At 40.3% G+C, this 26,070-nt stretch overlaps 1 protein-coding gene across 9 annotated transcripts in view; it reads left to right on the top strand.

The window, feature by feature from the left end:
• The window catches only part of PCED1B (PC-esterase domain containing 1B), a 149,438-nt gene that overhangs the window by 99,764 nt on the left and 23,604 nt on the right, over nt 1-26,070 (top strand). For 6 of the 9 annotated variants that reach the window (XR_008714743.1, XR_008714746.1, XM_055581748.1 and 3 more), the window contains 2 exons: nt 22,604-22,770; nt 23,215-23,304. The exons of 1 other annotated variant lie outside the window; for it this stretch is intronic. The gene's annotated coding sequence lies outside the window, so the exon portion shown is untranslated. Of the gene's footprint in view, nt 1-7,563; nt 7,703-22,603; nt 22,771-23,214; nt 23,305-26,070 lie in introns of all 9 variants that reach the window. 2 more of the 9 variants (XM_055581781.1, XM_055581764.1) reach the window with 2 other exon arrangements.

A 26,070-nucleotide genomic window follows, 5' to 3' on the forward strand; every position in this document is an offset into this window, starting at 1 on the left:
TGTTACAATAACTTTTGGTTCCCTAAGCATCCTGGTGACTGTGGGATATCTGATAATGATTCCTAGGATAATGAGGACCCCAGAGCCCACTCTGTGCTGTGACAGGCAGTGAGGATACTGTGAATAGAACAGATGTGGTTCCTTCCAAAGCAGAGCTACTATTTTCATGAGGGAAATGGACTGTCAGATAATTCAACAAGCAATGACAGAGAATAGTTAACATTATGAAATTTTAAATTGGTAAATAGGTCTGTCTCAATCTCATGTGTGTTTTAGTTGGTATGAGTTGTCCCTTGCATGCTTATCCCCTGGACACCTGTAAGAGGCAGGTTTGGGGAAATACGGTGCTGGAAAACAACCAGCTCGGGGAAAGGGGACTGGATTTATAGCACTTGCAGATTTCTATTATGTAAATACTCCCACCATGTCAGATTTCAAGTTACCAAGGTGATGTTAAGCCACTGCTTGAAATTCAACCATCTACTCTCATGAGCTGGTGCCTGAGGCTCCAGCACATCACTAATTCTAGGTTTCAAGGAAAGTTCAGCAGCATTCTTCTCAGACTTTTGGGTTTCCAAAGCAAAAAGTAAAGAATTTTTGAAAATTAAAGAATGACTAACTTTCCAAAAATTTTTCTCCCTCATCCATTCACACATTCATTCATTTCTCCCTCCCTCCCTCTCTTCCTTCCTTCTCCAAGTAAGGATGCTAAAAACAAATAACATTCTACAATCACCTTCATTTCATAAAAGAAAGGATATTTTAACAACAAAAAAGTGAGAATGGTTTAACTTTAGAATGTTTAAAATCCTTTATATTAAATGAGCCTTGCTCTATGAAAATTTTACTAACTTATTTTTCTAATTTTGTCATGAACTAGGGAAATCTTGGTGTATCCATTAGCATGGTTTTCACTACAAGTGACAGGACACCTGACAGTCACTTAATAGCTCAGAGTCATTTTCTAACAGATCAAGAGCTCTAGAAGTCAATGGGAGTTTGACTGTGCTGTGATGCTGTTAGGTACCTACTGTTGCCTTAGCTTTCCTTTCCTCTCTCTTTAGATGGTAAACTCTTTTCATACTTATAGCCTCATAGTCATAAGATAGCTACTGCACTTCCAAGAAGATAAAGTGAAAAGGACAGAAAGCCTTGTGGGTTGAACTGTGTCCTCCAAAATGATATGATGAAGTCCTAACCCCAGGTATCAGTGGATATAACTGTATTTGAAATAGGACCTCTTCTATATAAGGCTCCTTCTCCAAGATCAAGGGATGAAATGGGGGTGTGGGGGCTTCCCTGGTGGCTCAGTGGTAAAGAATCTGCCTGACAATTCAGGAGACTTGGGTCCCATGCCTGGCCCGGGAAGATCCCACATGCTGCGGGGCAGCTAAGCCTGTGTGCCACAACTACTGAGCCTGTGCTCTGGGGCCCAGAAACTGCAACTACTGAGCCCAGGTGTCACAGCTACTAAAGTCCACACACCTTAGAGCCCATGTTCCACAGCAAAAGAAGGCACCACAATGAGAAACCCACACTGTGCAACTAAAAAGTGGCCCCCACTCGCCACAACTAGAGAAAAGCTTGAGCAGCAGTGAATACCCAGCACAGCCAAAATAAATAATTTTTTTTTTAAAAGAAAGAGATGAAATGGACCTACATAATACACAGAAATAAAATACGAGACGAGGCAAAATAGCGAAACAGAGGAATACATTTCAAACAAAGGAATAAGATAAAAACCTCAGAGAAAGAACTAAGTGAAATGGAGATAAGAAACCTCCCCAGTATATTAAGGGTAATGATCATCATCGATCTCAGGAGAAGAATGGATGAACACAGTAAGAATTTTAAAGAAGAGTCAGAATACTTTTTAAAAAAGAAGAAGAAGGACAGATCAGAGCTGAAGAATACAATAATTAAAAAATCAAATCAAAAAGCACAAGAGGGAATCAAAGTAGATTAGATTAAACAGAAGAATAGATCAGTGATATAGAAGACATATTAGTGGAAATCAACCAAGCTGAACAGAGCAGAAAAAAAGAAATAAAAGAAATTAAAAAAAAAAATAAGAGTACTTGAAGGGACTTCTGGGACAACATCAGGCATACTAACATTTGTATTATGGAGGTCTCAGAAGGAGAAAAGAAACATAAGAGCAAACAGAAGTTATTTGAAGAAATAATAGCTGAAACCTTACCTAATCTGGGAGAAAAAACAGACACTGAGGTCCAGGAAGCACCGAGTCTCAAATAAGATGAGCCCAAAAAGGACCATACCAAGACACTTTGTAATTAAAATGTCATATGAAAGATAAACACAGAATCTTAAAAGCAGCAAGAGAAAGCATCAAGTTTCATACAAGGGAACTCCCACAAGATTGGACTTCCCAGGTGGCACAAGTAAAGAATCTACCTGCCAATGCAGGAGATGTAAGAGACATGAGTTAGATCCCTGTGTTGAGAAGATTCCCTGGAGGAGGGCATGGCAACCGGCTCCAGTATTCTTGCCTGGAGAATCCCCATGGAAAGAGGAGCATGGCAGGCTATGGTCCATGGGATTGCAAAGAGTCAGATATGACTGAAGCAACTTGGCATGCACTACGAGACCATTGGCTGACTTTTCAGCAGAAACACTGCAGGCCAGAGGGAGAGGAGCTATACATTCAAAGTAATGAAAGAACTAAAACCAATAATACTCTACCCAGCAAGGTTATCCTTCAGAATTGAAAGAGAGATAAAGAGTGTTATCAACAAGCAAAAGCTAAAAGAGTTCAGCACTACTAAACCAGAATTACAAGAAGTAGTAAAGGAACTTCTTTAGGCAGAAAAGAAAAGGCCACACTTAGAAATAAGAAAACTGTGAAAGGAAAAGTCTCATTGGTAAAGGCAAACATATAGTAAAGGTCAGCAACTCATAAAGATAGTAGGAAGGTTAAAAAACAGAAGTAATAAAGTTATCAATACCTACAGTAAGTTAAAGGATACAGAAAAAATTTAAAATGTAAAATATGATGTCAAAAATATAAAACATAATGGAAGGACTAAAAACGTAGAGCTGTTAGAATGTGTTCAGCTTAAGAGATCATCAACTTATAGGAGATATCTCTCTGTATATATAGGTTCTTATTAATGAACCTCACGGTAACCACAAATAAAAAAACCTACAAAGATAAACAAAAAATGAAGAACTTCCCTGGTGATGCAGTGGATAGGACTCCACCTGCCAACGCAGGAGACGCTGGTTTGATCCCTGGTCTGGAAGCATGTCGCATGTCACAGAGCAGCTAAGCTCATGTGCCACAATTACTGAAGCCTGCACACTCTAGGGCCTGCAGACCACTACTAATGAGCCCCTGTGCTGCAGCTTCTGAAGCCAGCTATCCTAGAGCTAGCAAGTCGAAACTACTGAGCCCACGTGCTACAACTGCTGAAGCTCGTGAGCGAGAGCCCGTTCTCTGCAGCAAGAGAAGCCACCGCAGTGAGAAGCCCATGCACTGCAATGAGAGAGCAGCCCCTGCCCTCCACAACCAGAGAAAGTCTGCAGGCAGCAAGGAAGACCAAGCGCAGCCAAAAATAAATATAAATAAATGTAATAGTGTGTACATGTCAAATAAATACATTCTTTTAAAAAATAATTTCTTTAAAAAAAAGAGAACAGAATCCAAATGTAACACTAAAGATAGTTATTAAATAATAAGGAAAGAGAATAGAGAAGAAAAAAGGAAGAGAACTACAAAAACAACCAAAGTTGCACAAAAAATGGTCATAAAAGGCAATAATATATGTATCAATAATTACTTTAAATACAACTGGAGTAAATGCTCCCAAAAGAGATAGAATGGCTAAAATAATAATAATAGAGAGAGAGAAACTACATATATACTGCCTATAAGAAACTCGCTTCAAATCTAAAGACACACAGATGGAAAGTGAGGAGATGGAGAAAGATATTCCATGTAAATAAAAATGAAAAGAAAGCTGGGGTAGCACTACTTATATCAGACAAAATAGACTTTAAAACAAAGACTGGACAAAGAGAGAAAGAAGATATTACATAATGATGAAGAGATCAATCCAAAAGAACAAATAACACTTGAAAAAAGATCTGCATCCATATCCGAAAAAGGATTTAATATCCAGAATATATAAAGAACACATATGACCCAACAACAAATAAACAAGAAGTATAGACATTTCTCCAAAATGGGCAAAAGATAGACATTTCTCCAAAGGAGACATATAGATGGACAACAAACACATAAAAAAGATGCTCAACATCACTAATTATCAGGGAAATGTAAATCAAAATCACAATGAGATATCACCTGACACCTCTCAGGATGACTATCATCAAGAAGACAACTAAAAATAATAAGTATTGATGAAGATGTGTTGAAGGGAAGCCTCACTATTGGTAGGATTGTAAGTTGGTGCAGCCACCACGGAAAATAGCATGGAGATTCCTCAAAAAATTAAAAATAGAACTACATATGATCCAGCATTTTCACATCTGTGTATTCCCTGAGGAAAACAAAACACTAATTCAAATAGATACGTGCACCTGTATGTTCACTGCAGTATTATTTACAATAGCTGAGATATGGAAGCAACCTAAATGTCCATCCACAGAGGAATGGATAAAGAAGGTGTCACACACACACAACACACACACACACACACACACACACACACAGGAATATTACTCACCCATAAAAAAGAATGAAATTTTGCCAATTGCAACATCATGGATAAAATCTAAAGGATATTATGCCAAGTGAAATAACTCAAAGACAGTCACCATATGATTTCATTCATATGTGGACTCTCAAAAACAGAACCAAAACAGATTTGTAAAAAAATGATGGTTGCCAGAGGGGAGGGGGGCTAAACAGATGAAGGGAATTAAGAGGTACAAATTTCTAGTTATAAAATAAATAAGTCATGCGGATGTACTATATGGCATAGGGAGTATCGTCAGTGGTACTGTAATAGTGTTTTATGGCAGCAGATGGTTACTAGACTTATTGTGGCTATCATCTATAATGTATTTAAATGAATCACTATATTGTATCCTGAAACTAACATAATATTGTATTTCAACTCTATTTCAATAAGAAAGAAAGGATGGATGAAAAGAAGAAAAATTTAGGTAAGGGATCCAGGTAGAAGGTTCCAGGTAAGAAGTTAGAAAAGCGAAGGTTAGCGTTCACAGAGACAGACCATGGGAGCATATGAAAAACTAAGAGAGGGATGGAAATTTTAAAGAAAATCAAGTGTCAAGGAACTGGAAATCTCAGGAAGAAAAGACAGGTGAAATGATCGGGTACTAATGAAAATCTCCTCTCCCTAATCCAAGAGAATTATTAACCCAGTTACAAAAAGGGAGAGAGTAAAGGAGAAAGAGAGAACTAGGGATGTTATTTTAATAGTCGGCAGCATTGTATAGAGATGAGATGTATTTTTCATCTTCATTCAATGGCAGGCTTAAACAGTAAAATGTTTAAAAATCAGTGCCTTAAAGTCTATATTTTCACAGCTAAGACAGAGACTAAACATGCTCAGGAATTCAGTTCCGAGGACCAGAGGTGATAGGGGCGGGTAGTTTTCTGAGCATTCCATCTCCCAAGCAACCCCCAACTCTAGGCATTCTGGAATTCCTCTTAAACATTGAATTGGCTTCCTTGCAGGCATATCTGGGAATTATAGATTCATCCTGTGGAGGTCAAGTTTTGTAAAGACTGTGGCTTTTTGGTTTCACTTCCACTGGCCCCATCTGCCACCTCTTCTACCTGGACCTATGCTTCATCCCACCTTCTCCAAAGATAGGACTTAAGTTGGTCAACTGGATCTACCTGCATCTTTCTTCCTTCTATCTGCATCAAGCTCTTTGACCAATAGACACTTTATTTCCACAGGTTTCTCCTCACCCTTTGTGTCCCCTCTCTTTCCCAGACATAACATCTTTCACAGCACCAGAGCATTTTGTGGCATTTATTAAATTAAATGTCTGTCTCCCCTTACTAAATAAGGATTTTGGAAGCAGTAGCCATTCATTAGTGAATTTTGTGTTCCCAGCATCTAACACAGTTGGGGAATGTATTAAATGTTGGCTGAATAAATAAATTTTTAAAGGCTAATCCCAAGGAAAACAGATCATGTTATAAATTCCTCAGCTGCAATTCTAAGAATCAGTGATGTTCCATGCAAAAGCCTCGTAGGGGTCGGAATCCAGAGCGGTGACCACAGGTCCTCTTGGTCTATGGAAAAGCATGGGATATACTGTGACCCATAAGGCAAATATCCTTTGAACTAACCTGATTTATCTTGATGGAATTCTTTGCTTAGGTATTTGAGCTCCATTTCTAGTATGCAAATTCTGCTTTCTTTAGAAATGGAAAGGAACTTGAGACATTTCTTAGGTAATTTCAAGACCAAACTGCGTTAAGGACTTGCTTTTCTAACTGTGTACCAGAAGAGTTGGCAGTTAGAGGTGAGAGTGGTAGAGTGTTGCAGATGTGAACATCATATGGAAACCCAGCATCCAAACTTACCATGTGGAACATAAGCAGTGGCCACCCTGTCCCACTGTGGTGCTGAAGTGGGCTGGGGAGGAAGGGATTTGGGGTGAAAGTGAAAAGAAGAGCAGAGGAACTTTGGAAACATACTCATATTACATGTTCTCCCTAAAAAGAGACTTCCTGCTGGTAAAATGGACTTTGTCTAGGCCTGGTTATATACTCGCTGCATTTTAGGCCCCAGATTCCTGTTGCTTCTTATTGCAAAATGCCTCTGTGTGGCATTTTGTCCGTTTTCATTTCTGCCATTTAACAGGTCACGGTGAACTTTGTCCCCGAGTCTACTCACAAAAGATGTGATGGAGAGCCTCCACTTATCTTAGGACCTCACTCTACTGTTCTTTTTCATTTCTTACATTTTGACCGTTCTTCTCCTCTTCTTCCACTTTATTTTTCACATCATGGGCTTCCTCCCTGAGTCAGGAAGCCACCTTACGAGGCTGCCTGAGTGGAAGAGGAGATGCTGTCTTCGGACTTTTAGAGATGGGCTGCCACTACTCCGTGGGGTGCCTTTATGCGAACTGAGAAAAGGCAGATGCAGCCCTCGTGGCTCAGGACAGACCGATCTCAGGACCAACTCTATGGTTAAGACCAGCTCTTGTGCCATGAGCAGCCTGCCTAACCGTAAGGTGCAGCCCTGTTCAGAAAACAAGAGTCCATAATCTTGCCTAAATAAACCGTTTGAGTGACCACTATTCTCATGATGAAAATACTCTTCTTTAAAGTCCTCTTAAGGGATGAATAGACTCGGACACATTTATTTCTTCAATTTTCAGTCGTTTACAGGTCCTTAAACACTATTCAAGGCTACATGCTGGCTTTCTGCTGCCACCAGCATCAAATCCAAACAGGCTGATCTAATTTGCGAGACCATCTCTTCTTCTTAGTGCTACGTTGTCATCCCACATTTTGTCTTCATTTCAGCAAACGCTTAATGACCATGGACTGAGTCAAACTCTTGAATCCCATCTTTTGTTCCTCTCCAGCTTGGCATTTTCACAGCAACTAGCTCCACGACAAAATAAGCCTCCTTGAAATTTCCAAACAGAAAGCTCTGGAGATGTCTGGCAAGCCCTGGGCATAACTTTCTGCTGCTGCAGACCTGGAATCCACAGAAGCAACCTTGTGAGTCAGTTCCTCCAGCCCTAGTCTGGCACTTCTTTTGGTCCCATTCCCCCTCCTCCCCACAAACCCACATGCCTGCTTTAATACACTACGCTCCTAATCCTGTTTGAAGTGTACAAGCAACACACTTGAAGTACACTAGTTCAATGTCATTTGAGGAACTCTCGGTATAAACTCCACACAGAAAAACAATGATGAGACTATTCCCACAGTATTGTATGATTTAGAAAACACTTTCATAGGCATTAGCTCTCTATTCAGACATCTAGTCTTTGCCTCTGGAGAAGGCAATGGCACCCCACTCCAGCACTCTTGCCTGGCAAATCCCATGGACGGAGGAGCCTGGTGGGCCGCAGTCCATGGGGTCGCTAAGAGTCGGACACGACTGAGCGACTTCACTTTCACTTTTCACTTTCACGCATTGGAGAAGGAAATGGCAACCCACTCCAGTGTTCTTGCCTGGAGAATCCCAGGGACGGCGGGGCCTGGTGGGCTGCCATCTATGGGCTTGCACAGAGTCGGACACGACTGAAGCGACTTAGCAGCAGCAGCAGCAGAGTGCAGAGATTTGCCTCAGTGCAGAGATTCTCAGCCTTGGTTGCACGTAGAATCACCTGGGAGCTTTCATAATGTGTGGAGACCTGAGCTCCCTGCCCGGGGAAGAAGGAAGCAGAATCTCTGAGGGTGGGGGCTGGGTGCAGGTTTGTTTGTCCATACCAGGTGATCCTAATGAAAACCACTGCCTGCCTTTCTCTTTGCCGATCTTTTTACCACTTTTAGGGCTGGCTCAGAATCATCCAGATACTATACAGAATTCCCAGCACAGCACTGGCCAAAGACGTGATTCTTTTTTCTCCATACATCTTCGTTAGCTCCTGCCTAATACAACACCAATTGACTTTGTCGCCAACCTACCCCATATGACCATGGGATATCTATATGTTATTCTAGAATTATTGTTTTCTCATTGCCTGTAGATCTGGTTTACTTAAAGTGATAACTTTAAGTCTCCATGTCTCAAAGATGGAAGCTATCCTTCTATCCTTTGCCTCTTTCCATAGTCCTGGCAAAGAGCTTCTGAACCACAATAGACAGTAAATGGATGTTGATTACAAGTAGAACCTATTCTTCTTGCTTTAATTTTCCTTTGATATGAAAATCAAACAGGCTTCAGAGAATGAGGTTAGAAGGTTGAAATAAGAAAAATATGTAGACTGGGAAAAAAGAAAACAAAAGCAAAACCAAAGATGTCTAGTACAAGAAAAAGTGAATTTATATATACTGCAGACTGATTGCCTGTCAAAGTGGACAATCCTTCTATATATGAGCTTATCCAAGTGTTACATGATTTCATCCAGAACTTCCCTTTGGGAACAGTTGCCAAAGTCTCCATGTTACCGCACTCTCTTAGAATCTCCAGGAGAAAAAGCAGGATGGATGGGTCTAGAACTCTACTTCTATTTTGAGCATAAAACTGTGACCTGGTCTCTAGTCTAGTCTCTGCTGTTAACTAGCTGTGACCTTGATATATCATTGAGTTCATCAGAGATGCTGACTCCCAGAGTTCTCCATAGTCATAATGTTAATAAAAATAGCCAACATTGATGAAGTATTTGCTGTGTACCAGGCCTGGTGGCTCAGATGGTAAAGCGTCTGTCTACAATGCGGGAGACCCGGGTTCGATCTCTGGGTTAGGAAGATCCCCTGGAGAAGGAAATGGCAATCCACTCCAGTACTATTGCCTGGAAAATCCCATGGTCAGAGGAGCCTGGTAGGCTACAGTCCATGGGGTCGCAAAGAGTTGGACACGACTGAGCGACTTCACAGGCCCTGTAGTGAGCATTCTTCAGGGATTAGTTCATTTAGCTCTCATAATCACTCCTTGGGATAGTTACTATTATTATCTCTAATGAGGAAACTGAGGCGATTAATTTGGTCAAGGTCACAAGGGAAATGCATTTTGATTGAAATATATTCATTCAGGCCTCACTCAAACACCCAATCCCCTCTCCCCACATCTGTATGCAGAGTGCCTGATTCTGGGCTCCTTGAACACTCTGTGGACACTGATATTTTAGCGCTTATCATTTGCCCCTTTGTAATGTGTTGATTGCTTTTGCATGTCTCCCCCAGCACACTGGACTTTGAATTCAGGATTTGGCAATTAATACGACACTCAATATATGTGTCAAGTTAATGGTATGATCTGTCATTTAGTTCTCACAACAACTTTGTAAGTTTTCTTGTTTTTACAGATAAAGACTGAGAGAGGTTAAGTAATTGGCACAAGTTCACACAGAACTGGTCAGGTTTTGACTCCAAGCATCAGATTGTCCCTACTCTGTGCTGGCATCCTTGTTCACTCAGTTGTCTGAGACAATCCAGAAACCAGTGTTCAATTAACTCTACAGAGAAACCATGAAGACAGGTGGCGCCAATGCCAGTGTTTGCCTATGTAAGCAAACCCAAATCAAAGCCTGTAAATGCCTTGTGGTTTTGAAATCAAGACCTAAGGACAACCAACCACTAATTTATTGCTTTGCTCCCACCTTCTTTCTCTAAAGTCTTTTCTGGAGCCCCAGTTGGTCTCAACTGCTTCTGGCCTGGTGCTGCTCCATTCCGATTTTTGCTCAAAGAAGCTAAGAAATTTTAATATGCCTCAGTCTATCTTTTAACACCAAGGATCCATTCTGTACAGCATTTCCCTGCTTGTGTGATCCTTGCCTATCCCCTACTTCCCTCCTGTAACTGTTCAGTCCATCACCTTATCCCCATTCCCTCCACTGTCACCTCCTTCATTCATCTCGATTACTGCAATGGATACTATAGATTTGGAATTTGGCTTACCTCCAAAAACAAAAAAATATTAAAAATTATGGGTGACTTTTCTAAATTGCAAGCATTTGTTATAATCTCCCTTAGAGACAAAGACATACTTCCATGCACTCAGCCTTGTGTAGCTTAAATCATGGTTCACTGGGAAGTTAGAATTGTGTTTTCACCTTGTAACATAAATTTTGGTATGAGGATCAGCACACTTCTCTAGTCCTATAAATCATATGAGGCAACTGGATAGTTTCCAAGATTCTACCCTTGTTTATTGATTTCATTTACCACTCTATTTCAGAGTCTGCTATTGGGGACCCAGTTCTGATCACTGCACTTGCTTTCCTGAGTTGTTTTTTTAACTCATTTCATTGCTCAGTTTTTCTGGGGCTGTGGCCCAGATTACTGTAAACTGCATTCCTGGTTTCCTGCCTTCCTACCTTGACATTGACTATCGCATGCTTCTGATATGCTCTGACTGTGCTCTGTCACAGGTAGGGATACTTGGTCATGTTAAGACCTCCCTGTAGCCCTGGCTGCTGGCCCTTTGCTGCCAGCATCCTTCAGAAAACTTCCTCCCACGCCCCTGAAACAGATCTCTCTCGCAACTGCCGGCCTTATCTCAGGGGTCGCCCTCTTTACAAGTACTGGAACTTGCTTAGACCCATAAATGTCCCTTTGATATCTACTTATTACAAACACAAGAGAAACTTCTTCAGAGCAAAGGAAGTCAATCATTTTGGCAGTCTGCTCAGATCATTTCAACCATAAAGCTTCTCTGAATATTAAGGTTTCCTGCTCTTCTGGGAACAAAGTACTCTAGTTAATATCGTCAGATGACCTGCCAAAAAGAAAGGTCACTCTGGTAGAAGTTCCATGTGCTATTAAAAGATCGGATGTTCCTTAGATGGGAAAGCAGTGACATAGGGCGAGTTTTAATGAGACAGGGAAAAAGGTACAATGCGGCAAAACTTGATAGTATATGAAATTGTTCTCTTCAAAAATAACGTTGTGCATTTATTCTGTTTTGTAATTCCATTTAAAGTTATTGTCTTCATTTGAGTATTGTGATTTATTAGCATTATGTATTTAACTTGTCAAGTGAAGATGTATTCTTGAATGAAAGGAAAAAAAAAACTTTAAAAAATCTTTTTGAAATAGAGCTATGTCTGAAGGGGGCTTCCCTCATAGCTCAGTTGGTAAAGAATCCACCTGCAATGCAGGAAGACCCCAGTTCAATTCCTGGGTTGGGAAGATCCACTGGAGAAGAGATAGGCTACCCACTCCAGTATTCTTGGGCTTCCCTTGTGGCTCAGCTGGTAAAGAATCCACCTGCAATGCGGGAGACCTGGGTTCGATCCTGGGTTGGAAAGATCCCCTGGAGAAGGGAAAGGCTACCCACTCCAGTATTCTGACCTAGAGAATTCCATGGACTGTATATAGTTCATGGGGTCACAAAGAGTCAGACATGACTGAGCAACTTTCACTTTCTTTTCACTATGTCTCAAGGGAGAAAATGGAGATTATGAGGAAGTGAAATAATCTCTCTCCATATTCATTACGTTTATCTTCAGCCCCATCAAAATATTACTGGCTGTAAGACCATTCTTCCTCCTCTGATTGTTCTTCTAAATTCATTTGGAAATAGCATCTCCCCAAAACTAGAATTGTCTGTTCTACTCTCTGATTTTCCACTTCCTCACCTTTCATTCACTTTTATTGTGTAGTTAAATATTCATTTTTCACTTTATTACGTCCATGCAAATAGCATTCACAACTTAACATTGTGTGTACTCTGACCATTGTTGTTTTTTTTTAATCATTTGCTTTTTTCCTATAGTAATTGTCTTTTTAAGAAATTGCTTGTTTTATTTGTCTCAATTTATCTCACACCTTCCAATATTCTATCAGTCCAATTTCCCACAAGATTGAAGTATATAATGTATCAATTCCAGTTCGAAAATAAATGAATTCTTTTAAATTTTCAAGAGCTGTGACATATAGCTCTATGTTATAAAACTGGGAAATCTTGACATTTTTAAGGTAGAGTGGTTATGAGTGTTATTTTTAAAAATATGTATACCATTAAAAATATAGATAAATCATACCATCTTCAACTGGCAGCGCTTCTCTGGGAAGCAGTAAAGCTTAGGAGCTGAGTATCTGGTATTAGGGGCTTCCCAGATGACTCTGTGGTAAAGAATCCACCTGCCAATGCAGGAGATGCGAGTTCAATCCCTAAGTCAGGAAGATCCTCTGGAGAGGGAAATGGCAACCCACTCAGTATTCTTGCCTCGGAAATCCCATGGACAGAGGAGTCTGGCAGGCTGCAGTCCATGGGGTCACAAAGAGTCAGACATGGCTGAGCACACACACACACACACACACACACAACACACATCTGGTATTAGAGTGCCTGGCTTCCTATCCTGGCTTTGCTCACCTGAAATGACATACTCACTGTTTTGTGCCTCAGACTCTTCTTCCATAAAATGGAGGTAAGAGTAGCTACCACAAGGATCCTTTGAGGTTTAACATAGATAATATAGGTAAATATATAATGCCTGATGCATAGTAAATACTTAGTGAATGTTAGGTATTACTTAGCATGACAGTGATAACAAAGAAGCAATTTAAAAAGTGCTGAAAGACTAAAGCTTATGCATGAAAATATAAGAACATAAAATTAAGAGAAAAATAACAAGCTGGGATAAAAACATTGGCAACATGAGTGAGAGAGCATAAGGTAAACATTTCATATTATCATAGCCTTGGATAAAATAGAAAAACAAGCAAAGTACATAAATTATACAGTTTATAAAACAAATAAAGCTGGCTGTATGGGCACTTCCTTGGCAGTCCAGCAGTTAAGACTCCACACTTCCACTTGTAGGGGGCATGGGTTCAATCCCTGGTTGAAGAATTAAAATCCCACAACCCCGTGGTACAACAAAAAAAAGGAAAAACAACCCCCAAAACTGGCTATATGAAAACATATCTGCTTTCACTTATAATAAAAATTGCACATTAAAATAGAATGATATGCAATCAAAGGAAAGATACAAGCTGTTAATACCAGAAATGAAAGAAAGGCAATCACTACTGATCCCATGAAAGTTAAAAGAACAATAAAAGAATATTATTAACAACTCTATGCCCCCAAAAATACAATAACTTGGATGAAATGGATCATTTCTTTGAAAGGCACAATCTGTGAAAACTCATACCTAGGAGAAAGACACAATCTGAAAAGCCTGTATCTATTGAGGAAATATGACCAACCTAGACAGCATATTAAAAAGCAGAGACATTACTTTGCCAACAAAGGTCCGTCTAGTCAAGGCTATGGTTTTTCCAGTGGTCACGTATGGATGTGAGAGTTGGACTGTGGAGAAAGCTGAGCGCCGAAGAATAGATGCTTTTGAACTGTGGTGTTGGAGAAGACTCTTGAGAGTCCCTTGGACTACAAGGAGGTCCAACCAGTCCATCCTAAAGGAGATCAGTCCTGGGTATTCACTGGAAGGACTGATGTTGAAGCTGAAGCTCCAATACTTTGGCCACCTCATGCGAAGAGCTGACTCATTAGAAAAGACTCTGATGCTGGGAGGAATTGGGGGCAGGAGGAGAATGGGAGGACAGACAATGAGATGGTTGGATGGCATCACTGACTCAATGAACATGAGTTTGTGTAAGCTCCGGGAGTTGGTGATGGACAGGGAGGCCCAGTGTGCTGCAGTTCATGGAGTCGAAAAGAGTCGGACATGACTGAGCGAATGAACTGAACCAAACTGATTGAGGAAATTGAATTAGTAACTAATGATATTCAAAAAGAGAAACTACCAGGCCCATGGGAATTTGCTGGTGAATTCTACCATACATTTAAGGAAGAAATGATACCAATTTTCTACAATCTCTTCCAGAAAAAGAAGCAAAGGGAATACTTGCTAACTCATTCTCTGAGTCCAGCATTACCCTAACAGCAAAACCACACAAAAACATTAAAGAAAACAATGTATCTCATAAGCACAGATGTGAAAATTCTCAACAAAATATTAGCAAATCAAATCCAATGATGTATAAAAAGATACACACCACGATGAAGTAGGATTTATTCCAGGTACATGAGGCTCATTCAACATTTGAAAATCAATTAATGGAATTCATCACATCAACAGGCTAAAGGTTTTTTTTTTAATGATTATATCTATAAATGTAGAAAACATATTTGAAAAAAATCCAAAACCCATTCACAATGATTGGATTTGAAGTGTAAAACACCATTCACATTAGCACCATTTACAAAAGAAAGGGGAAAAAAAAGAAATTCTTAAGGAAAAGTTTTTAAAAATAAATACAAGATCCGCCTGATGAAAATTACAAAATTCTTGAAAGAAATAAAAGATCTATATAAATAGAGACATATTCCATGGATACAAGAGTGAATATTGTCAATATATCAGTTCTTTACAATTTGATCTATAGATGTAACTCAATACTAATAAAAATACCAGCAAGTTATTTTGTGGCTAGTGACAAATTGATTCCAAAGTTCATTTGGAGAACCTTAAGTCCGAGAATACCCAACACAATACTGAAGAAGAACAAATCTTGAGGACTGCCACTATCTAAATTTAATTCTTACTCTACCTACAGTGATGTGGAATTGGCAAAAGAATTGGCAAAAATATATCGATGGCCTGAAATAAATAGCTCAGAAATACCCCCACAAATCTAATCAACTTATCTTTGACAAAGGAGCTAAGGCAATTCAGTGGACAATGGATAAGCTTTGCAACAAATGGCACTGGAAAAACTGGACATCCACAGGAAAAAGGAAAAAGAAGGAATTGATGCAGACCTCACACCTTTTTTAGGACTTCCTTGGTGGCTCAGACGGTAAAGCGTCTGCCTACAATGCGGGAGACCTGGGTTTGATCCCTGGGTGGGGAAGATCCTCTGGAGAAGGAAATGGCAACCCTCTCCAGTACTCTTGCCTGGAAAATCCCATGGGAGGACGCTGGTAGGCTACAGTCCATGGGGTCCATGGGGTCGCAAAGAGTCGGACACGACTGAGCGACTTCACTTCACTTCATACCTTTTTAAAAAATTAACTCAAAATGGGTCATAAGCTAAGGAGAAAATCTAGGTGATCTTATGCTTGACAATGAGTTTCTAGATTCAGCACCAAAAATGCAATCCGTGAAAGAAAAATTAACTGGGACTTATTACAATGAAAAACTTATGGGGGGTGGGGGGAAACGTATGCTCTTCAAAAGACATTCTTAAATGATTAAAAAGACATGTCATAGACTAGGGGAAAATATTTACAAAACCTGTATCTGATTAAGAACTTGTATCTAAAGGGTAGAAATAATTCTCAAAACTCAACAATAAGAAAGCAAACAACCTAACTTTAAAAATGGGCAAAAGATCTAACACCTTAAGAAAAAAGCTATAGATGACCAAAAGTATATGAAAAGATCCTCAACATCATGTGTCATTGAAAGTGAAAGTGAAGTCTCTCAGTCGTGTCCGACTCTTTACAACCCTGTAGCCTGCAAAGCTCCTCCGTCCATGGGATTCTCCAGGCAAGAATAGTGGAGTGGGCTGCCATTTCCTTTTCCAGGGGATCTTCCTGACTCAGGCATCAAACCCAGGTCTCCCGCATTGCAGGCAGACTCTTTACTGTCTGAGCCACCAGGGAATATCATATGTCATTAGGGAATGACAACTAAAACAAAAATGAGACACCTATTAAAATGGCCAAAATCCAAAGTAATGACAATACCAAATGCTGGAGAAGATCTTGAACTATAGGAACTTTCATTGTTGGGTGGGAATGCAAAATGGTCCAACCATTTCAGAGATAGTTTGGCAGTTTTTTACAAAGCTATACTTTTAGTCTTACCACACAATCCATTATTTATATTCCCTGGTATTTACCCAAATGAGTTGAAAATTATGGCCACACAAAAACCTGATTTGAATGTTTATAACAGCTCTGTCATAATTTCAAGAACTTGGAAGCAACCAAGATGTCCGTTAGTAAGTGGATGGATAAACAAACTGTGGTACATTTATAAAATGGAATAATATTCAGTGATAAAATGAACTATCAAACCACAAAGACATGGATGAACCTTAAATGCCTATTGCTAAGTGAAAGAAGCCAAATAATTAGAAAAGACTACCTACTGAATGACTACAACTATTAACATATGGCATTCAGGAAGATGCAAATTACAAAGCTAGTAAAAAGACTAGTGACTGCTAAGGCTTCTGGAGGAGAGGAGGATGTGCCCTAGGTACAGCAGAGAGAATGTTTAGGACAGTGGAACTATTCCATATGATACTGTAATGGTGCATACATGATATGAAGACACATGATAATACATAACACCATGAAACATGACGGATGCAAATAAACATTTGTCCAAACCCAAATAGGAAAAGGAGTACGTCAAGGCTGTATATTGTCACCCTGCTAATTTAACTTATATGCAGAGTACATCATGAGAAACGCTGCGCTGGAAGAAGCACAAGCTGGAATCAAGATTGCCAGGAGAAATAGCAATAACCTCAGATATGCAGATGATACCACCCTTATGGCAGAAAGTGAAGAGAAACTGAAAAGCCTCTTGATGAAAGTCAAAGAGGAGAGTGAAAAAGTTGGCTTAAAGATCAACATTCACAAAACAAAGGTCATGGCATCTGGTCCCATCACTTCATGGCAAATAGATGGGGAAACAGTGGAAACAGCGTCAGACTTTATTTTTGGGGGCTCCAAAATCACTGCAGATAGTGACTGCAGCCACGAAAGTAAAAGACGCTTACTCCTTGGAAGAAAAGTTATGACCAACCTAGATAGCATATTCAAAAGCAGAGACATTACTTTGCCAACAAAGGTCTGTCTAGTTAAGGCTATGGTTTTTCCAGTAGTCATGTATGGATGTGAGAGTTGGACTGTGAAGAAAGCTGAGCGCCGAAGAATTGATGCTTTTGAATTGTGGTATTGGAGAAGACTCTTGAGAGTCCCTTGGACTGCAAGGAGATCCAACCAGACCATTCTGAAGGAGATCAGCCCTGGGATTTCTTTGAAAGGAATGATGCTAAAGCTGAAATTCCAGTACTTTGGCCACCTCATGCGAAGCGTTGACTCATTGGAAAAGACCCTGATTCTGGGAGGGATTGGGGGCAGGAGAAGGGGAAAGGGACAACAGAGGATGAGATGGCTGGACGGCATCACCGACTTGATGGACGTGAGTTTGAGTGAACTCCAGGAGATGATGATGGACAGGGAGGCCTGGCGTCCTGCAATTCATGGGGTCACAAAGAGTCGGACACGACTGAGCAACTGAACTGAACTGAAACCCATAGAGTATACAACACAGAGTGAACCCTAATGTAAAGCAATGACTTTAGTCAAACCTCCCTGGTAGCTCAGATGGTAACTTGTCTACCTGCAGTGTGGGAGACCTGGGTTCAATCCTTGGGTTGAGAAGATCCCCTGGAGACAGAAATGGCAACCCACTCCAGTACTCTTGCCTAGAAAATTCCATGGATGGAGGAGCCTGTTGGGCTACAGTCTGTGGGGTCACAAAGAGTTGGACATGACTGAGAGACTTCACTTTTTTTTTTTCTTTCTTTAGTTAAAATACTATATCAGTATTGGTTCATCGGTTATAGCAAATGTACCACACTGATGCAGAATTTAATAATAGGGGAATCTGGGGATGGGAGGAGTGTATATGAGAACTCTATACTTAATAGCCTATTAATATATTTTTATATATTATTATGTAATGTAACATTTTTCACCTATGACATTTCAAAATTATTTTTATATTGCAGTATCCACTGAGGATGAAGTCTATTCTCTACTCAAGTCTAGAGTTATCTCTTTTTTAATTATATATGTCTTTATACGTATAGTGTTTGTGTGTGTGTGTGTGTGTGTGTGTGTGTTTCTTCTTTAAAACCTCTGTTTGCTTCTCAGTGTCCTCTACAAAAAAATTCATATTCACTCCTATCCTTGTAGGACCTAGAGCTGTGCCTAGTCCATAATGGTTTCCCACTCACTATTTTCTAAATCACTGTTGCATGATATGTTGAATGTAGATGAGTGTGAATGCACTAAAATGTGCTATCATCTAGTTCATACATATTTCTCCCTCTTATATACAATGCTACAATGATAGTTGTTGCCAAATGCCTTGTTGATTTCAGGAAACAACATGCCTATAGCTTTCCCCTGCTGTGTCAGACCAATAACTCTACTTCATCTCAGTTCAGCTTGTTAGCGAGTAGGTAGAAAAAAAAAAAAAATAAGGACAGTTAAGCAGTAAAAGGCCCATGAGACGTGGATTAAAAGGCACAGCTATTCACTTAAATTCTACTTCCCCAGTGTTCTTAAAATCAAAATATAGATTTGTTTGAAGTTACTTGGAAGGCTTTTTAAAGTCCTAGATAGTATGGTTATTAATACTGCCCTAACAGCATTTTATTAGGGTTTTCCCAGTGGCTCAGGGGTAAAGAATCCGCCTGAAATGCAGGAGACACAGAAGATGCAGGTTCGATCTCTGGGTCGGGAAGATGGCAACCCATTCCAGTATTCTTGCCTGGAGAATCCCATGGACAGAGGAGCCTGGGGGGCTACAGTCCATGGGGTTGCAAACAGCTGGACACAACTGAGCACAAGCACATAACAGTATTTTATCACCATTATTATTCCTTAACAAAGAAAACAGATGTTTTTAAGTTCATCTTTGAGTAAACTTGACCCTCTACCTGAAAATGGGCCACTGAGTTGTACCCAACTGTGAAGAAATATTAAAATCCATTTAGATCAACTATAATATCAGCATATTGGTGTCATAAATATCTAATTTTATATATATATATATTTTTTTTTAAGCACCACAGATAAAATAAAAACATGTAGAAGATTCTTATGTGGCAGTAAGACTTTGCAAATTTGATTTCTGTGAACTACAACGACAAAGAAATGAGAATCCATTAAGAACTGTAAACTTAACAGAAGGGTTAAAATTTGTCATGACAGGAAATTGCTACCCAGTAGCACCATCTCACCTTCCATTCTTGGGTTGGAAGGACTCTGAAATGGTGCAAAAATTTGCCTATCAAGAAATTATGCTACATTGCAAAAGTACATGAGTTATCAGGCTATGCCAGACTGGATGTTGAATGGGAAACTGTCACTGGTTTCTACTACAGCTGGAAGGGAAAGTAAAGTGTCTGTTTCTAAGGCAAGACTATTTCCAAAATTCTCTCTCTCTGGCCCTTTTATAGCTCCTGTAGTCCTCACTGTTCCTGTGTCTTCTACCTACTGCTCCTATTTGATCTGATTCTATATTTTCTCAAATTTGACTCCCTCATTATCTAGACAGAAGTTAAGAAAAAAAAAAAAAAAAAAGGATACTAGAGCCCTCTTCTCTCATGAAGCAATCTGCTAGAGCAGAGTGGCTTCTGCCCTTTTAGATGATGCATGCGTTCTCCAGTTTTGCCACAATCCCCACTATTCCCTAATGTCTCCAACACTGAGGCTACGTATTAAGTTTTTATTTTGCCATTATACTTTCTCTTCTGTTTTTCCTTATGGTAGAGGGGTATTTCTGTGAGCCTATGTATTTATCAGCGGAGAAGGCAATGGCACCCCACTCTAGTACTCTTGCCTGGAAAATCCCATGGATGGAGGAGTCTGGTAGGCTGCAGTCCATGGAGTCGCTAAGAGTTGGATATGACTGAGCGATTTCACTTTGACTTTTCACTTTCATGCATTGGAGAAGGAAATAGCAACCCACTCCTGTGTTCTTGCCTGGAGAATCCCAGGGACGGCAGAGCCTGGTCGGCTGCCATCTATGGGGTCGCAGAGAGTCGGACACGACTGAAGCGACTTAGCAGTAGCAGCATGTATTTATCAGAAGTAGCAAATAAGAGATCTAAGAGGTTCAATCATTTTTTTTTTTTTTTTTAGTACAGTATAGTCATCACTTGGTATCCACAGGGGCTTGATTTCAAGACCCCCAGAAGATACCAAGCCCATCATATAAAATGGCATAGTATTTGCATATAACCTATGCCCATCCTCTTATATACTTTAAATGCTCTGGATTATTTATAATACCTAATACAGTGTAAATGCTATATAAATATCTGCCAGCACGTGGGCCATTCAAGTTTTACTTTTTGGAACTTTCAGGAATTTCTTTTTTTTTTATAATATTTTCTATTCTTAGTTGGTTGAATCCATGGATGTAGATGGAACACATGAAATGAGAGGGCTGGCTGTACAATTCTTCGAGGAAACAAAGACTATTCCTACATGTTTAGTATGCAAAATGGGTGTCCATACAAAGAATAGACCCTGCTCTTTTCATCCTCTTCCATCTCACGTCTAATTCCTATAGACACCGGAGCTTACACCTCCTGGGCTGGTTCTCAAGCATAGACGTGCTCCTGGAGTATGTAGCAGGCTCTGGATCAGCCCCTGTCCTTACTTGCTGCCTAGTTTCCTTAATCCCCCAGAGCCTACAGACTGGGACAGGCAGGTCACACTTTTAAAGGTAAAGGCTCCGATGGCTCTAATTCTCTTCCTCATTTACTTGCCTCATTGTCTACAAATAAGCTGATTTCCACAGTCAAGCCATAACATTTCCTCCTAATTTAGCCGTAAATACTGTATATTGAATCTGGATACCCTAGTTCAGTTACCTCACTAATCATTTTACCTTCCTTGTAATTGAGGTTAGATGTAGATGGTTATGGGCTTCCCACGTGGCACTAGTGGTAAAGAACCCGCCTACCAATGCAGGAGACGTTAAGAGATACAGGTTCGATCCCTGGGTCAGGAAGATTCCCCTGGAGGAGGGCATGGCAACCCACTCCAGTATTCTTGCCTGGAGAATCCTATGGACAGAAGAGCATGGCTGGCTGCAGTCTATAGGATTGCAGAGTCAGATACGACTGACTGTGACTTAGCACAGCACAGCATAGATTGTTACAGTAAGCAATTCATTTAGCCAATAGTGTTTTGGGGGGAGGGGCACACTGTGTGGCATACAGACCTTAGGTCCGTGACCAGGGATCGAACTCATACCCCCCTGAAGTAGAAGTGTGAAGTTTTAACCCTGGACCACCAGGGAAGTTTCCCTAGAGAGTAGTTTTTTTTATGAAAATGAAGGAAAGGGAGATCAGAGAGGAGGGAGCAGACAGAAAGAGGAACAGAAACAGGTCTTAGTAAATGTGAGCCATAATATGATCAACAGTTGGCATAAAGCCCAGGGTGTTTTACTGTATATCTTCTCTCCTTGGTCATTCCTTTAGCATCCTGGAGACAAGGCAAAACTGTATTTTCATGTTCTGCACTCTATATTAATTACTTTAAAAATCCTAGTTTTTTAAAGGACCTGGTATATTGAAAAAGAAAGTGAAAAAACAGATTTGAGTGCTAGCTTAGCAGTGTCTGCTTCCCTGTAACTAGATGTCTGTCCTAATGCCCAGGGAATTTGATAGATTCATCCAGAAGTACTGGAGCCAACTTCATTGGCATCTGGACAAAATGTCTTCCGGCTCAGGTGGGCAAGGACTTTGAATGGGATGCCAGCAAACAGAGAACCCAAAGCTCATGATGAGAAGGTGTAGACCAAGGTGATCCTGGTGGTCTCTGGCTGAGAACCTTCAGTGAAAAATCTTTTCAGGTCCTAAATGGTCTCTTATGGTCCAAACACCAAGAGAAAGGACTTAAAGCAGAAAGTGAGAGACTGAGGGCTCAATTAGTTTAGATCTTTGTCCCCAAATGTAAAAGAAATGATTAGGAAATCCTAGCGTTGGTCTGAGGAAGTGGGTGAGATTGGTTGAGATGAAGTGGGGAGCCAGCAGCCGGGCTCAACCCGGAGCGCAGAAAAGGGTCAGGACTCTATGAAAGTAGCTCCACGAAAGAGGAAGCCCAAGCCAGGTCCCCAGCAGCCCGAGGCCACAGGGCCATGCTCTCCAGCTGGCTGAGGTGGCAACCCCCACCCGAGCCTGCTGACGGAAGTGCCATCTCTCTCCTGATAGGAGGAGGATGACCCAGCAGATCGGCAAGTGGCCAAGAGGAGCTCCCCACTGCCTTCTCCTCTTAGCACGAGTACAGTGTGGTATGCCCCCTGACCTCTCTTCCTTCCTCCTCCGGGACTAAGCCATGACTGGACATGACAATAAGGAACTCGTCCTTGCCTGAACCTGTAAGTATGCGTTCCTCGTCAGCAGACACAGCGCCAAGGTAAAACACTTAACCTCAGGCTGGTGAGCTGGTCCCCCGCCATTAAGGATATACCACTTGTTCTTAAGGCATCCACCGAGAGATTTTATTCAGACAAAGCATCTGGGGGGGGGGTTCCCACTTAAAGACATGATAAGCTCCTCATCTAGTTTTGTTTGACAGCCTCAGCAGACGACAGGCAAGATTTGCAGATTTTTCTTAGCCTACTTCCTCCTAAAATTTTGTCTGTGGTTAATCACGCTCTGCAAGAGACAGTTTCATCCTGGAGGCTAACATTCTAAGACTCCACCAAAGGTCCAGGACTTCTGAGCCTGCCGTAACCAGACACAAGCCCAAAACCAAAACAGTCACACGTTAAGTGAGGGATTTAGTGAAGTCAGTTCAGCCCCACGTTTGTTCCCCACAGGTCCTAAGTCAAAACAGCCTGCCTGTCTTGGTCACAGTGTTTTAATTTCCATCTCCATCACCTTCCTTGATGCGGCACCACTACAAGCAAGTAAGTGGTGTGGTGCCCAGTGCCGAGGGTGGGCAGGGAGCAGGGACTGTGGGGTGTGGGCTGGCTCTGGACCTTACTACTTCCTAGCTGACTGGCCTGGGGCAACACCTGACCCTTTAAGAAATCCTTCCCCTCATTTCATCTCCTTCCCTGGGAGGTAGGAACTTATCCTGCAGAGTGGTTTAAAAGGGAACAACTGGGGCTTCTCTGGTGGTTCCTCTGTTAAGACTGTATTTCCACTGCAGGGGGCATGGGTTCAATTTGTGGCCAGGAAGCTAAGACCCCTTATGTCTCATGGCCAAAAAAGCAAGGTAAAAGGTGACAGCTAATGGACACCTAATGTCTGGATGAAAGTAGATTCCTAATAAATGACTGCAGGGATTATTATTGTTGACTTTGTAAAAGGAATTAATACACTCAACGTACTCAGAATACTATACTCAGGAAGTGTCCGTTATTATTTATTCTTGTGATCTAAGGAAACCCAGATGCCTTGTCACTTTGGGATCTGCATGCCTCACAGAGGTCATACTATGTATTTGGCCAACATGCCTGATTTCAGAAAAAATTTTGACATGATTTAGCAGGTTAAATTCAGCCTATGAAAGGGAAGTGAAAGTGTATGATCTACATCTTAGAAACAGCAAAGACAGTAGGTCAGAGAATGGGCAGAGGAAGAAGAGAATATAGTTGGGAAGATAAATCAGGAAGCCACAGCAGGACTGCAGATCTGAGCTGAGATCCAGGCTGTAGGGAGAGCAGGGGACTGACCCAAGCTTGGTTCAGCAGGTAGAATCTACTCTATTCTGGGTGGATGAAGGCAAGGGAGAAATCACAGATGACCTTGTAATTTCTGTCATGGAGCAATTAAGTGAATGTTGGCTTCACCTACTGAGGAGAACAACACACTTGGGGAATAAGATCATTAGTTTAGAACTAATTTTAAATTGGATCCTTGCATAGTCTCAGAGTTTATTCAACCAGCAGCAAAGAGATATTTCTTTCTTCTTAGCAGTTTTTGTCATGTATTTTAAAACTACTCCGAGATTTAATTAGCTTCCATCACCAAGAATAAATGCATATATGGAACATAAACAGAATCTTTTTCTTCTGATACCAATATATCAAGTGACTAAGTCCACAGTTATACAACAGTTAGAAATCATGACAAAGAAAACAGAATGTTGACATATGACTCATAGGTTAAACTGGTGAACATCAGAGAAATAAGAGCAACTTATAGTTCTCCATTTTCACTTATTTAAATGTATTTCAGAGATTCAACAACAAAATGTGTTAAGAAAAGGAACGGCCTAAAGGAGAAAGAAAGGAAGGCAAGGAAGGCATGATTTTTGTGAATGATAATTTGGAAAAATATTTAAAAGTCTACCATTTTACTGGTAGAACGGAACAGTGATGCACAACCGACATACGAAGCAAGTGATGCTATTTGGGCCACTCGTTATCTTTACAAAGCAAATGTCTTTAGGAAGAGTCTAACCGGAAGCCACTTTTCACAGTGCTATTTTCAGTCATTTTCATATCTTCATTAAGATGTTTCAAATCCTTTTTCAGTGGTAGAAGTGATGCCTAACATAAGGCTGTAACCGCATTTCCAGCGCTGAATTATAATCCTCTGCTTCTGTGTTTCTCCCTGACTGACAGGGAGCTCCTGAACAAGGAGACTATATTTTTCTCAACCTTGTACCTGCTGGTGTCAGGCACTGCACCTGGCTCTGGAGGCACTCGTCGAGATTTATCTAAAAAAAAAGGAAAGGAAGAGTAGCATGCATCAAAAATATTAAGCAATTTCTACCTTCCATAAGAAGACAATTTCATGGTCAGGAATTTTGCAGTTAATGTTAATTAACTGCAGTTAATATTTAAATATCTAGTATTTAAAATATTAGAACTTGCCTCTATAAATGTGGTATCACCAAGTTTCAGATAGCTTTGAAAATAAATTACTGCATCCATAATCTTCCATGCACACAGATGAAGGGTGAGCATTTTGGTTTCAACAAATAATGTTAGCATTCTTAGAATTAACATTTAACACTACTTAAAAGCATGCATTAAAAAAGTAAGTTTTATTTTATTGAAGTATAGTTGATTTAAAATATTAATTTTTTTATACAAGTGGTTCAGTTATACACATATATACATTCTTTTTCATATTCTTTTCCAGTACAGTTTATCACAGAATATTGAATATAGTGCTATACAGTAGGGTCTTCCTTTTTATCCATTCTATATATAATAGTTTGCATCTGCTAATCCCAAATTTCCAATCCTCCCCTCCCCACACCCCACCCTGTTGCAACTACAAGTCTGTTCTCTATGTCTGTGAGTCTGTTTCTATTTCACAGATAAGTTTGTTTGTGTCATATTTTAGATTCCATATACAAGTGCTACTGTATGGTATTTGTCCTTGTGTTTCTGACTTCACTTAGTATGATAATCTCTAGGTCCATCCATGGTTCTGTAAATGCCATTATTTCATTCTTTTTTATGGCTGAGTAGTAGTCCATTCTGTATCTGTACCACATTTTTTTTTTAATTTTTTTATTGAAGGATAATTGGTTTACAGAATTTTATTGTTTTCTGTCAAACCTCAACGTGAATCAGCCATAGGTATACATATATCCCCTCCCTTTTGAACCTCCCTCCTATCCCCCTCTGCATCCTACCTCTAGGTTGATAGAGAGCCCCTGTTTGAGTTTCCTGAGCCATATAGCAAATACCCGTTGGCTATCTATTTTACAT

This window comes from Bubalus kerabau, chromosome 1 (assembly GCF_029407905.1).
Source record: "Bubalus kerabau isolate K-KA32 ecotype Philippines breed swamp buffalo chromosome 1, PCC_UOA_SB_1v2, whole genome shotgun sequence".
Lineage (NCBI taxonomy): Eukaryota > Metazoa > Chordata > Mammalia > Artiodactyla > Bovidae > Bubalus > Bubalus kerabau.